Genomic DNA, 15,248 nt, shown 5'->3' on the forward strand with positions numbered 1-15,248 from the left:
TTAGAAATGGAGTTTTTGTTCATCTCAATCTAAAAGGCAGTTTCTAAACATAGTAACAGAACTCAAAAGGTAATTACCTCACCCCACCCCCACTCCGGAAGAGGTGCTAATTGCCCTTGATTGCTTTTTGTTCTCGATGTGATGAGCTCTCACGCCTGAGTCACATTCACCTCTCTGTTTGCTGAGTGAATCACAAAGAAGGAGCTTCACCAGAGCTGCAATTGCCACACTTCTCCACTCGCCCTCCCCGTGAACATTTTCCTGCTCGTCAGTGATTTAAAGAAAATTAAATGGATGCGATGTCATTCTGTAGCCTCTCTGTCGATTCCTCCGTTTCAGTTCCAACATGGCTTAGATCTCGGGGCGCACCTTAATACGAGCGACGCTATGACAGCACAGGTCCGGAGGTTCCTCTGAGAGTGTATGTTTTTTTCGTTGCTGTTGCTGATTGAATGAGCCACTAACGTGCGAACTGCTCCAAAACATGTTTCAGGACCTCCGGTGCCAACTCTCGCGCGTTGAATAACGACAGACAGCTTCCAAATGAAGCCTTTCAGAGACGACTTTGGGGTACGTTTGACAGACAGACAAGTTCAGGAATTCGTGGTGCGCTGTGACACCAGCGCATCAGCTTCTTCCCTGTCTTTGAACCGGGCCGCCTGCGCAAGGAATGCAAATGCGGTACTGCTTTTCGTGGAAGGATCAGAACGCGGCAACGACACTCTCAAACAGAATGGCATATGATCAGAACCAGCTTGGAGAAAAACTTTATAATGCTTTGCACAATAATTAAATGGAGTTGCCTTACATTTCACTACGAGAGCAGATTCGTTCAAGCAAATTCGAAGGCAGGTTTGCAGAGAGGAAAGCAAGCAAGGAAACTCCGTTCTTGCGCATGTGAATAGCTGCAGTTGAAGGACAAAGCAGTTTCTGCGCTGTTTCTGCCCAGTTTCGAACTGGGGACTTTTCGCGTGTTAGGCGAACGTGATAACCACTACACTACAGAAACCAGCCGAGGCGATCGCACTGCAGCTCAGTGGCATCCAGCACTGAAAGTTGAATAATTCTACGTTTCACCTTTCTGTTTCCAATAGCTTGTTATTGTCCAGCGTAACATGATCTTACGGAAGGGTTCTAAACTGAGTATTTATGTGTTTTACCCAAGTTGGGGTGAGTTGAAAAATCGAGAGCATAGGTTTAAGGTGAGTGGGCTGAAAGTGACAAAGGACCTGAGGCACATTTCCCACACAGAAGGTTGTGCGTGTTTGGAATGAGCTCCCAGAGGAAGTGGAGGAGGCTATTACACTCAGAAAATTGCAAAGGTAATCGGATGAGTTTCTGGATAGGATGGGTTTAGCGGGATTGGGGCCAAATGCTGGGGAACGGGACTTGTTTAATTTTGGCTATACGGTGAGCATGGACGAGATACACCGAAGTATCTGTTTCCACGCGGTGTACCCCAATACCGTCGTGTTGCTTACACCGGCTTTAAAGGATTCCTTTTTAGCGGAGCTTGCCGTCGCAGTCTGTGGCACAATCGTTTAGACTGTTCGACTGCTCACGGGAAAGGTAGTATTGTGAAACACTGCAGAAACGAACGACTTCCTTCCTTTTGCTCCGACTGACCATACTCCACGAATTTTTCCCAGACCCTCAGTTGAGGATTTTTGCTGCTGGAAGTTACCTCAGAAACCCTGTTAGCCCGTAATGTACTGAGCGAATCGCAAAACAGTAAGCATTTAACACGGAACACAAACAAAACTGGCATGCCGAATGCATTTTCAGACACAGAGATGCATGAATGCTAAATGTGAGACAGTCCGAGGGCATGAGTCATAAAGTAATCTCACAACTAACAACAGGGCAATTCCAAACTACTCTTTCAAACATACTGCAGCCTTAGTGCACCAACACTTACCAGACAATGCTGAAAAGAGAGAAAGAAAAAACATAATAAGAACGGGCCATAAAAAGTGAATTTCACCAATCACAGTCTCGATTAGATTGCCTTTCCCTTCCGATGTCTCCAGGACGGAAATAAAGGAAATGGGAGAAATTCAATAAAATGTGACATCGAAATTCATTGGATCGATTTTCCCATTGGCCAGAAAACCAAACAACGACGAGTCGAGTCACCACATTACGAGTTAACAGGGTTTCTGAGGTAACTTCCAGCAGCAAAAATCCTCAGCTGAGGGTCTGGGAAAATTTCACGGAGTATGGTCAGTCGGAGCAAAGGTAAGGAAGTCGTTCGTTTCTACCGTGTTTCATCACAACAGCGATGAAATAACAGTCTGCATTCGGTTCCAGTAAACGCACAAATTGCCTGGAACAGCAGAGCTGTTTGCGATTATCCGCGTGGCATGATCCCACACCACAGTTAATTCCCCGGGAAGCAAACCCATTTTACTTTTGTTTTCAACATCAAGACAGTGGGGACCGAAACAGCATTTTAACAAACTGCAGCATCGGAGTGAAACAGCAGAAATATACGAACCCGCGCCCCTCTCAAGACTGGAACTTGAATCCAGCGCCTTAGACCGCTCGGCCACACTACCAGCCGCCGCAAGGCCCGTTTTCTTGCATTTCTAATTGTGCCCCTGCATAACAACAGACGCAAAGTCACATGAAAAGGGTTCCATGATCCCTCTCCGACTCGCACAGCTGCTGGGATGTGCCCGGCTACAATGTCAATGTCGCAGCAGATAATGATAGCCCATCAATCCAGACAAAAATCAATCGTAAGCTGAGTCTATCTTCTCGGACTCTTTTCAGCTACAAATGTATCTGTGAGTGCGTGACAATATATGTTCGCTTATGTTTTGGTCAAATAACCATGAGCTGCTTGACATTACTGCAATTTCGATTCTTGCTTTGCTAAATGATTTCACCCATTGCTCGAAACAGGACGACTTTCACGTTTACACGGAACACGAAACACACCGGACTACAGGGAAAATGCACAAAGCTGAGCAGGCCGTGTTCCACATCATACCGTGCAGCATTTATTCAGTCACTGTTTCTGTTTTGCAGAATAAGGGTCCCAAAGAAAGTTCTCTACCCTAAAACCGGAAGTCGCATTACATTCCGAGAACGACAGATCACATTGTGAGGATGCTCTGACCTCGGATCCACTTCGAGATGACACTTTCCGTGCCTTTTACCTTAACCGTGCAATTCGCTGCAGAGATGTTCACTGCTGGACATGAGCCACATGGATACCAACTGAGTCGGAAACCTGTGCGGGAATCGACGAGAAGCGACTCAATACATTTTGCTAACTTCCATGGTGCTTATTAGAAATGGAGTTTTTGTTCATCTCAATCTAAAAGGCAGTTTCTAAACATAGTAACAGAACTCAAAAGGTAATTACCTCACCCCACCCCCACTCCGGAAGAGGTGCTAATTGCCCTTGATTGCTTTTTGTTCTCGATGTGATGAGCTCTCACGCCTGAGTCACATTCACCTCTCTGTTTGCTGAGTGAATCACAAAGAAGGAGCTTCACCAGAGCTGCAATTGCCACACTTCTCCACTCGCCCTCCCCGTGAACATTTTCCTGCTCGTCAGTGATTTAAAGAAAATTAAATGGATGCGATGTCATTCTGTAGCCTCTCTGTCGATTCCTCCGTTTCAGTTCCAACATGGCTTAGATCTCGGGGCGCACCTTAATACGAGCGACGCTATGACAGCACAGGTCCGGAGGTTCCTCTGAGAGTGTATGTTTTTTTCGTTGCTGTTGCTGATTGAATGAGCCACTAACGTGCGAACTGCTCCAAAACATGATTCAGGACCTCCGGTGCCAACTCTCGCGCGTTGAATAACGACAGACAGCTTCCAAATGAAGCCTTTCAGAGACGACTTTGGGGTACGTTTGACAGACAGACAAGTTCAGGAATTCGTGGTGCGCTGTGACACCAGCGCATCAGCTTCTTCCCTGTCTTTGAACCGGGCCGCCTGCGCAAGGAATGCAAATGCGGTACTGCTTTTCGTGGAAGGATCAGAACGCGGCAACGACACTCTCAAACAGAATGGCATATGATCAGAACCAGGTTGGAGAAAAACTTTATAATGCTTTGCACAATAATTAAATGGAGTTGCCTTACATTTCACTACGAGAGCCGATTCGTTCAAGCAAATTCGAAGGCAGGTTTGCAGAGAGGAAAGCAAGCAAGGAAGCTCCGTTCTTGCGCATGTGAATGGCTGCAGTTGAAGGACAAAGCAGTTTCTGCGCTGTTTCTGCCCAGTTTCGAACTGGGGACTTATCGCGTGTTAGGCGAACGTGATAACCACTACACTACAGAAACCAGCCGAGGCGATCGCACTGCAGCTCAGTGGCATCCAGCACTGAAAGTTGAATAATTCTACGTTTCACCTTTCTGTTTCCAATAGCTTGTTATTGTCCAGCGTAACATGATCTTACGGAAGGGTTGTAAACTGAGTATTTATGTGTTTTACCCAAGTTGGGGTGAGTTGAAAAATCGAGAGCATAGGTTTAAGGTGAGTGGGCTGAAATTGACAAAGGACCTGAGGCACATTTCCCACACAGAAGGTTGTGCGTGTTTGGAATGAGCTCCCAGAGGAAGTGGAGGAGGCTATTACACTCAGAAAATTGCAAAGGTAATCGGATGAGTTTCTGGATAGGATGGGTTTAGCGGGATTGGGGCCAAATGCTGGGGAACGGGACTTGTTTAATTTTGGCTATACGGTGAGCATGGACGAGATACACCGAAGTATCTGTTTCCACGCGGTGTACCCCAATACCGTCGTGTTGCTTACACCGGCTTTAAAGGATTCCTTTTTAGCGGAGCTTGCCGTCGCAGTCTGTGGCACAATCGTTTAGACTGTTCGACTGCTCACGGGAAAGGTAGTATTGTGAAACACTGCAGAAACGAACGACTTCCTTCCTTTTGCTCCGACTGACCATACTCCACGAATTTTTCCCAGACCCTCAGTTGAGGATTTTTGCTGCTGGAAGTTACCTCAGAAACCCTGTTAGCCCGTAATGTACTGAGCGAATCGCAAAACAGTAAGCATTTAACACGGAACACAAACAAAACTGGCATGCCGAATGCATTTTCAGACACAGAGATGCATGAATGCTAAATGTGAGACAGTCCGAGGGCATGAGTCATAAAGTAATCTCACAACTAACAACAGGGCAATTCCAAACTACTCTTTCAAACATACTGCAGCCTTAGTGCACCAACACTTACCAGACAATGCTGAAAAGAGAGAAAGAAAAAACATAATAAGAACGGGCCATAAAAAGTGAATTTCACCAATCACAGTCTCGATTAGATTGCCTTTCCCTTCCGATGTCTCCAGGACGGAAATAAAGGAAATGGGAGAAATTCAATAAAATGTGACATCGAAATTCATTGGATCGATTTTCCCATTGGCCAGAAAACCAAATAACGACGAGTCGAGTCACCACATTACGAGTTAACAGGGTTTCTGAGGTAACTTCCAGCAGCAAAAATCCTCAGCTGAGGGTCTGGGAAAATTTCACGGAGTATGGTCAGTCGGAGCAAAGGTAAGGAAGTCGTTCGTTTCTACCGTGTTTCATCACAACAGCGATGAAATAACAGTCTGCATTCGGTTCCAGTAAACGCACAAATTGCCTGGAACAGCAGAGCTGTTTGCGATTATCCGCGTGGCATGATCCCACACCACAGTTAATTCCCCGGGAAGCAAACCCATTTTACTTTTGTTTTCAACATCAAGACAGTGGGGACCGAAACAGCATTTTAACAAACTGCAGCATCGGAGTGAAACAGCAGAAATATACGAACCCGCGCCCCTCTCAAGACTGGAACTTGAATCCAGCGCCTTAGACCGCTCGGCCACACTACCAGCCGCCGCAAGGCCCGTTTTCTTGCATTTCTAATTGTGCCCCTGCATAACAACAGACGCAAAGTCACATGAAAAGGGTTCCATGATCCCTCTCCGACTCGCACAGCTGCTGGGATGTGCCCGGCTACAATGTCAATGTCGCAGCAGATAATGATAGCCCATCAATCCAGACAAAAATCAATCGTAAGCTGAGTCTATCTTCTCGGACTCTTTTCAGCTACAAATGTATCTGTGAGTGCGTGACAATATATGTTCGCTTATGTTTTGGTCAAATAACCATGAGCTGCTTGACATTACTGCAATTTCGATTCTTGCTTTGCTAAATGATTTCACCCATTGCTCGAAACAGGACGACTTTCACGTTTACACGGAACACGAAACACACCGGACTACAGGGAAAATGCACAAAGCTGAGCAGGCCGTGTTCCACATCATACCGTGCAGCATTTATTCAGTCACTGTTTCTGTTTTGCAGAATAAGGGTCCCAAAGAAAGTTCTCTACCCTAAAACCGGAAGTCGCATTACATTCCGAGAACGACAGATCACATTGTGAGGATGCTCTGACCTCGGATCCACTTCGAGATGACACTTTCCGTGCCTTTTACCTTAACCGTGCAATTCGCTGCAGAGATGTTCACTGCTGGACATGAGCCACATGGATACCAACTGAGTCGGAAACCTGTGCGGGAATCGACGAGAAGCGACTCAATACATTTTGCTAACTTCCATGGTGCTTATTAGAAATGGAGTTTTTGTTCATCTCAATCTAAAAGGCAGTTTCTAAACATAGTAACAGAACTCAAAAGGTAATTACCTCACCCCACCCCCACTCCGGAAGAGGTGCTAATTGCCCTTGATTGCTTTTTGTTCTCGATGTGATGAGCTCTCACGCCTGAGTCACATTCACCTCTCTGTTTGCTGAGTGAATCACAAAGAAGGAGCTTCACCAGAGCTGCAATTGCCACACTTCTCCACTCGCCCTCCCCGTGAACATTTTCCTGCTCGTCAGTGATTTAAAGAAAATTAAATGGATGCGATGTCATTCTGTAGCCTCTCTGTCGATTCCTCCGTTTCAGTTCCAACATGGCTTAGATCTCGGGGCGCACCTTAATACGAGCGACGCTATGACAGCACAGGTCCGGAGGTTCCTCTGAGAGTGTATGTTTTTTTCGTTGCTGTTGCTGATTGAATGAGCCACTAACGTGCGAACTGCTCCAAAACATGTTTCAGGACCTCCGGTGCCAACTCTCGCGCGTTGAATAACGACAGACAGCTTCCAAATGAAGCCTTTCAGAGACGACTTTGGGGTACGTTTGACAGACAGACAAGTTCAGGAATTCGTGGTGCGCTGTGACACCAGCGCATCAGCTTCTTCCCTGTCTTTGAACCGGGCCGCCTGCGCAAGGAATGCAAATGCGGTACTGCTTTTCGTGGAAGGATCAGAACGCGGCAACGACACTCTCAAACAGAATGGCATATGATCAGAACCAGCTTGGAGAAAAACTTTATAATGCTTTGCACAATAATTAAATGGAGTTGCCTTACATTACACTACGAGAGCAGATTCGTTCAAGCAAATTCGAAGGCAGGTTTGCAGAGAGGAAAGCAAGCAAGGAAACTCCGTTCTTGCGCATGTGAATAGCTGCAGTTGAAGGACAAAGCAGTTTCTGCGCTGTTTCTGCCCAGTTTCGAACTGGGGACTTTTCGCGTGTTAGGCGAACGTGATAACCACTACACTACAGAAACCAGCCGAGGCGATCGCACTGCAGCTCAGTGGCATCCAGCACTGAAAGTTGAATAATTCTACGTTTCACCTTTCTGTTTCCAATAGCTTGTTATTGTCCAGCGTAACATGATCTTACGGAAGGGTTCTAAACTGAGTATTTATGTGTTTTACCCAAGTTGGGGTGAGTTGAAAAATCGAGAGCATAGGTTTAAGGTGAGTGGGCTGAAAGTGACAAAGGACCTGAGGCACATTTCCCACACAGAAGGTTGTGCGTGTTTGGAATGAGCTCCCAGAGGAAGTGGAGGAGGCTATTACACTCAGAAAATTGCAAAGGTAATCGGATGAGTTTCTGGATAGGATGGGTTTAGCGGGATTGGGGCCAAATGCTGGGGAACGGGACTTGTTTAATTTTGGCTATACGGTGAGCATGGACGAGATACACCGAAGTATCTGTTTCCACGCGGTGTACCCCAATACCGTCGTGTTGCTTACACCGGCTTTAAAGGATTCCTTTTTAGCGGAGCTTGCCGTCGCAGTCTGTGGCACAATCGTTTAGACTGTTCGACTGCTCACGGGAAAGGTAGTATTGTGAAACACTGCAGAAACGAACGACTTCCTTCCTTTTGCTCCGACTGACCATACTCCACGAATTTTTCCCAGACCCTCAGTTGAGGATTTTTGCTGCTGGAAGTTACCTCAGAAACCCTGTTAGCCCGTAATGTACTGAGCGAATCGCAAAACAGTAAGCATTTAACACGGAACACAAACAAAACTGGCATGCCGAATGCATTTTCAGACACAGAGATGCATGAATGCTAAATGTGAGACAGTCCGAGGGCATGAGTCATAAAGTAATCTCACAACTAACAACAGGGCAATTCCAAACTACTCTTTCAAACATACTGCAGCCTTAGTGCACCAACACTTACCAGACAATGCTGAAAAGAGAGAAAGAAAAAACATAATAAGAACGGGCCATAAAAAGTGAATTTCACCAATCACAGTCTCGATTAGATTGCCTTTCCCTTCCGATGTCTCCAGGACGGAAATAAAGGAAATGGGAGAAATTCAATAAAATGTGACATCGAAATTCATTGGATCGATTTTCCCATTGGCCAGAAAACCAAACAACGACGAGTCGAGTCACCACATTACGAGTTAACAGGGTTTCTGAGGTAACTTCCAGCAGCAAAAATCCTCAGCTGAGGGTCTGGGAAAATTTCACGGAGTATGGTCAGTCGGAGCAAAGGTAAGGAAGTCGTTCGTTTCTACCGTGTTTCATCACAACAGCGATGAAATAACAGTCTGCATTCGGTTCCAGTAAACGCACAAATTGCCTGGAACAGCAGAGCTGTTTGCGATTATCCGCGTGGCATGATCCCACACCACAGTTAATTCCCCGGGAAGCAAACCCATTTTACTTTTGTTTTCAACATCAAGACAGTGGGGACCGAAACAGCATTTTAACAAACTGCAGCATCGGAGTGAAACAGCAGAAATATACGAACCCGCGCCCCTCTCAAGACTGGAACTTGAATCCAGCGCCTTAGACCGCTCGGCCACACTACCAGCCGCCGCAAGGCCCGTTTTCTTGCATTTCTAATTGTGCCCCTGCATAACAACAGACGCAAAGTCACATGAAAAGGGTTCCATGATCCCTCTCCGACTCGCACAGCTGCTGGGATGTGCCCGGCTACAATGTCAATGTCGCAGCAGATAATGATAGCCCATCAATCCAGACAAAAATCAATCGTAAGCTGAGTCTATCTTCTCGGACTCTTTTCAGCTACAAATGTATCTGTGAGTGCGTGACAATATATGTTCGCTTATGTTTTGGTCAAATAACCATGAGCTGCTTGACATTACTGCAATTTCGATTCTTGCTTTGCTAAATGATTTCACCCATTGCTCGAAACAGGACGACTTTCACGTTTACACGGAACACGAAACACACCGGACTACAGGGAAAATGCACAAAGCTGAGCAGGCCGTGTTCCACATCATACCGTGCAGCATTTATTCAGTCACTGTTTCTGTTTTGCAGAATAAGGGTCCCAAAGAAAGTTCTCTACCCTAAAACCGGAAGTCGCATTACATTCCGAGAACGACAGATCACATTGTGAGGATGCTCTGACCTCGGATCCACTTCGAGATGACACTTTCCGTGCCTTTTACCTTAACCGTGCAATTCGCTGCAGAGATGTTCACTGCTGGACATGAGCCACATGGATACCAACTGAGTCGGAAACCTGTGCGGGAATCGACGAGAAGCGACTCAATACATTTTGCTAACTTCCATGGTGCTTATTAGAAATGGAGTTTTTGTTCATCTCAATCTAAAAGGCAGTTTCTAAACATAGTAACAGAACTCAAAAGGTAATTACCTCACCCCACCCCCACTCCGGAAGAGGTGCTAATTGCCCTTGATTGCTTTTTGTTCTCGATGTGATGAGCTCTCACGCCTGAGTCACATTCACCTCTCTGTTTGCTGAGTGAATCACAAAGAAGGAGCTTCACCAGAGCTGCAATTGCCACACTTCTCCACTCGCCCTCCCCGTGAACATTTTCCTGCTCGTCAGTGATTTAAAGAAAATTAAATGGATGCGATGTCATTCTGTAGCCTCTCTGTCGATTCCTCCGTTTCAGTTCCAACATGGCTTAGATCTCGGGGCGCACCTTAATACGAGCGACGCTATGACAGCACAGGTCCGGAGGTTCCTCTGAGAGTGTATGTTTTTTTCGTTGCTGTTGCTGATTGAATGAGCCACTAACGTGCGAACTGCTCCAAAACATGATTCAGGACCTCCGGTGCCAACTCTCGCGCGTTGAATAACGACAGACAGCTTCCAAATGAAGCCTTTCAGAGACGACTTTGGGGTACGTTTGACAGACAGACAAGTTCAGGAATTCGTGGTGCGCTGTGACACCAGCGCATCAGCTTCTTCCCTGTCTTTGAACCGGGCCGCCTGCGCAAGGAATGCAAATGCGGTACTGCTTTTCGTGGAAGGATCAGAACGCGGCAACGACACTCTCAAACAGAATGGCATATGATCAGAACCAGGTTGGAGAAAAACTTTATAATGCTTTGCACAATAATTAAATGGAGTTGCCTTACATTTCACTACGAGAGCCGATTCGTTCAAGCAAATTCGAAGGCAGGTTTGCAGAGAGGAAAGCAAGCAAGGAAGCTCCGTTCTTGCGCATGTGAATGGCTGCAGTTGAAGGACAAAGCAGTTTCTGCGCTGTTTCTGCCCAGTTTCGAACTGGGGACTTATCGCGTGTTAGGCGAACGTGATAACCACTACACTACAGAAACCAGCCGAGGCGATCGCACTGCAGCTCAGTGGCATCCAGCACTGAAAGTTGAATAATTCTACGTTTCACCTTTCTGTTTCCAATAGCTTGTTATTGTCCAGCGTAACATGATCTTACGGAAGGGTTGTAAACTGAGTATTTATGTGTTTTACCCAAGTTGGGGTGAGTTGAAAAATCGAGAGCATAGGTTTAAGGTGAGTGGGCTGAAATTGACAAAGGACCTGAGGCACATTTCCCACACAGAAGGTTGTGCGTGTTTGGAATGAGCTCCCAGAGGAAGTGGAGGAGGCTATTACACTCAGAAAATTGCAAAGGTAATCGGATGAGTTTCTGGATAGGATGGGTTTAGCGGGATTGGGGCCAAATGCTGGGGAACGGGACTTGTTTAATTTTGGCTATACGGTGAGCATGGACGAGATACACCGAAGTATCTGTTTCCACGCGGTGTACCCCAATACCGTCGTGTTGCTTACACCGGCTTTAAAGGATTCCTTTTTAGCGGAGCTTGCCGTCGCAGTCTGTGGCACAATCGTTTAGACTGTTCGACTGCTCACGGGAAAGGTAGTATTGTGAAACACTGCAGAAACGAACGACTTCCTTCCTTTTGCTCCGACTGACCATACTCCACGAATTTTTCCCAGACCCTCAGTTGAGGATTTTTGCTGCTGGAAGTTACCTCAGAAACCCTGTTAGCCCGTAATGTACTGAGCGAATCGCAAAACAGTAAGCATTTAACACGGAACACAAACAAAACTGGCATGCCGAATGCATTTTCAGACACAGAGATGCATGAATGCTAAATGTGAGACAGTCCGAGGGCATGAGTCATAAAGTAATCTCACAACTAACAACAGGGCAATTCCAAACTACTCTTTCAAACATACTGCAGCCTTAGTGCACCAACACTTACCAGACAATGCTGAAAAGAGAGAAAGAAAAAACATAATAAGAACGGGCCATAAAAAGTGAATTTCACCAATCACAGTCTCGATTAGATTGCCTTTCCCTTCCGATGTCTCCAGGACGGAAATAAAGGAAATGGGAGAAATTCAATAAAATGTGACATCGAAATTCATTGGATCGATTTTCCCATTGGCCAGAAAACCAAATAACGACGAGTCGAGTCACCACATTACGAGTTAACAGGGTTTCTGAGGTAACTTCCAGCAGCAAAAATCCTCAGCTGAGGGTCTGGGAAAATTTCACGGAGTATGGTCAGTCGGAGCAAAGGTAAGGAAGTCGTTCGTTTCTACCGTGTTTCATCACAACAGCGATGAAATAACAGTCTGCATTCGGTTCCAGTAAACGCACAAATTGCCTGGAACAGCAGAGCTGTTTGCGATTATCCGCGTGGCATGATCCCACACCACAGTTAATTCCCCGGGAAGCAAACCCATTTTACTTTTGTTTTCAACATCAAGACAGTGGGGACCGAAACAGCATTTTAACAAACTGCAGCGTCGGAGTGAACCAGCTGAAATGGCAGAGGCGGGATTCGAACCCGCGCCCCTCTCAAGGCTGGAATCTGGATCCAGCGCCTTAGACCGCTCGGCCACACTACCAGCCGGCCGCATGGCCCGTTTGCTTGCATTTCTAATTGTGCCCCTGCATAACAACAGACGCAAAGTCACATGAAAAGGGTTCCATGATCCCTCTCCGACTCGCACAGCTGCTGGGATGTGCCCGGCTACAATGTCAATGTCGCAGCAGATAATGATAGCCCATCAATCCAGACAAAAATCAATCGTAAGCTGAGTCTATCTTCTCGGACTCTTTTCAGCTACAAATGTATCTGTGAGTGCGTGACAATATATGTTCGCTTATGTTTTGGTCAAATAACCATGAGCTGCTTGACATTACTGCAATTTCGATTCTTGCTTTGCTAAATGATTTCACCCATTGCTCGAAACAGGACGACTTTCACGTTTACACGGAACACGAAACACACCGGACTACAGGGAAAATGCACAAAGCTGAGCAGGCCGTGTTCCACATCATACCGTGCAGCATTTATTCAGTCACTGTTTCTGTTTTGCAGAATAAGGGTCCCAAAGAAAGTTCTCTACCCTAAAACCGGAAGTCGCATTACATTCCGAGAACGACAGATCACATTGTGAGGATGCTCTGACCTCGGATCCACTTCGAGATGACACTTTCCGTGCCTTTTACCTTAACCGTGCAATTCGCTGCAGAGATGTTCACTGCTGGACATGAGCCACATGGATACCAACTGAGTCGGAAACCTGTGCGGGAAGCGACTCAATACATTTTGCTAACTTCCATGGTGCTTATTAGAAATGGAGTTTTTGTTCATCTCAATCTAAAAGGCAGTTTCTGAACATAGTAACAGAACTCAAAAGGTAATTACCTCACCCCACCCCCACTCCGGAAGAGGTGCTAATTGCCCTTGATTGCTTTTTGTTCTCGATGTGATGACCTCTCACGCCTGAGTCACATTCACGTCTCTGTTTGCTGAGTGAATCACAAAGAAGGAGCTTCACCAGAGCTGCAATTGCCACACTTCTCCACTCGCCCTCCCCGTGAACATTTTCCTGCTCGTCAGTGATTTAAAGAAAATTAAATGGATGCGATGTCATTCTGTAGCCTCTCTGTCGATTCCTCCGTTTCAGTTCCAACATGGCTTAGATCTCGGGGCGCACCTTAATACGAGCGACGCTATGACAGCACAGGTCCGGAGGTTCCTCTGAGAGTGTATGTTTTTTTCGTTGCTGTTGCTGATTGAATGAGCCACTAACGTGCGAACTGCTCCAAAACATGATTCAGGACCTCCGGTGCCAACTCTCGCGCGTTGAATAACGACAGACAGCTTCCAAATGAAGCCTTTCAGAGACGACTTTGGGGTACGTTTGACAGACAGACAAGTTCAGGAATTCGTGGTGCGCTGTGACACCAGCGCATCAGCTTCTTCCCTGTCTTTGAACCGGGCCGCCTGCGCAAGGAATGCAAATGCGGTACTGCTTTTCGTGGAAGGATCAGAACGCGGCAACGACACTCTCAAACAGAATGGCATATGATCAGAACCAGGTTGGAGAAAAACTTTATAATGCTTTGCACAATATTTAAATGGAGTTGCCTTACATTTCACTACGAGAGCCGATTCGTTCAAGCAAATTCGAAGGCAGGTTTGCAGAGAGGAAAGCAAGCAAGGAAGCTCCGTTCTTGCGCATGTGAATGGCTGCAGTTGAAGGACAAAGCAGTTTCTGCGCTGTTTCTGCCCAGTTTCGAACTGGGGACTTATCGCGTGTTAGGCGAACGTGATAACCACTACACTACAGAAACCAGCCGAGGCGATCGCACTGCAGCTCAGTGGCATCCAGCACTGAAAGTTGAATAATTCTACGTTTCACCTTTCTGTTTCCAATAGCTTGTTATTGTCCAGCGTAACATGATCTTACGGAAGGGTTGTAAACTGAGTATTTATGTGTTTTACCCAAGTTGGGGTGAGTTGAAAAATCGAGAGCATAGGTTTAAGGTGAGTGGGCTGAAATTGACAAAGGACCTGAGGCACATTTCCCACACAGAAGGTTGTGCGTGTTTGGAATGAGCTCCCAGAGGAAGTGGAGGAGGCTATTACACTCAGAAAATTGCAAAGGTAATCGGATGAGTTTCTGGATAGGATGGGTTTAGCGGGATTGGGGCCAAATGCTGGGGAACGGGACTTGTTTAATTTTGGCTATACGGTGAGCATGGACGAGATACACCGAAGTATCTGTTTCCACGCGGTGTACCCCAATACCGTCGTGTTGCTTACACCGGCTTTAAAGGATTCCTTTTTAGCGGAGCTTGCCGTCGCAGTCTGTGGCACAATCGTTTAGACTGTTCGACTGCTCACGGGAAAGGTAGTATTGTGAAACACTGCAGAAACGAACGACTTCCTTCCTTTTGCTCCGACTGACCATACTCCACGAATTTTTCCCAGACCCTCAGTTGAGGATTTTTGCTGCTGGAAGTTACCTCAGAAACCCTGTTAGCCCGTAATGTACTGAGCGAATCGCAAAACAGTAAGCATTTAACACGGAACACAAACAAAACTGGCATGCCGAATGCATTTTCAGACACAGAGATGCATGAATGCTAAATGTGAGACAGTCCGAGGGCATGAGTCATAAAGTAATCTCACAACTAACAACAGGGCAATTCCAAACTACTCTTTCAAACATACTGCAGCCTTAGTGCACCAACACTTACCAGACAATGCTGAAAAGAGAGAAAGAAAAAACATAATAAGAACGGGCCATAAAAAGTGAATTTCACCAATCACAGTCTCGATTAGATTGCCTTTCCCTTCCGATGTCTCCAGGACGGAAATAAAGGAAATGGGAGAAATTCAA

General features: G+C 46.2%; 1 non-coding gene across 1 annotated transcript; it reads right to left on the reverse strand.

The window, feature by feature from the left end:
• Positions 1-12,376: 12,376 nt before the first annotated feature.
• trnal-cag (transfer RNA leucine (anticodon CAG)) lies at positions 12,377-12,458 on the reverse strand. Its single transcript has one exon. It is a non-coding gene; the product is annotated as a tRNA-Leu (tRNA).
• Between the last annotated feature and the right edge of the window lie 2,790 nt (positions 12,459-15,248).

This window comes from Chiloscyllium punctatum, chromosome 16, assembly GCF_047496795.1.
Source record: "Chiloscyllium punctatum isolate Juve2018m chromosome 16, sChiPun1.3, whole genome shotgun sequence".
Lineage (NCBI taxonomy): Eukaryota > Metazoa > Chordata > Chondrichthyes > Orectolobiformes > Hemiscylliidae > Chiloscyllium > Chiloscyllium punctatum.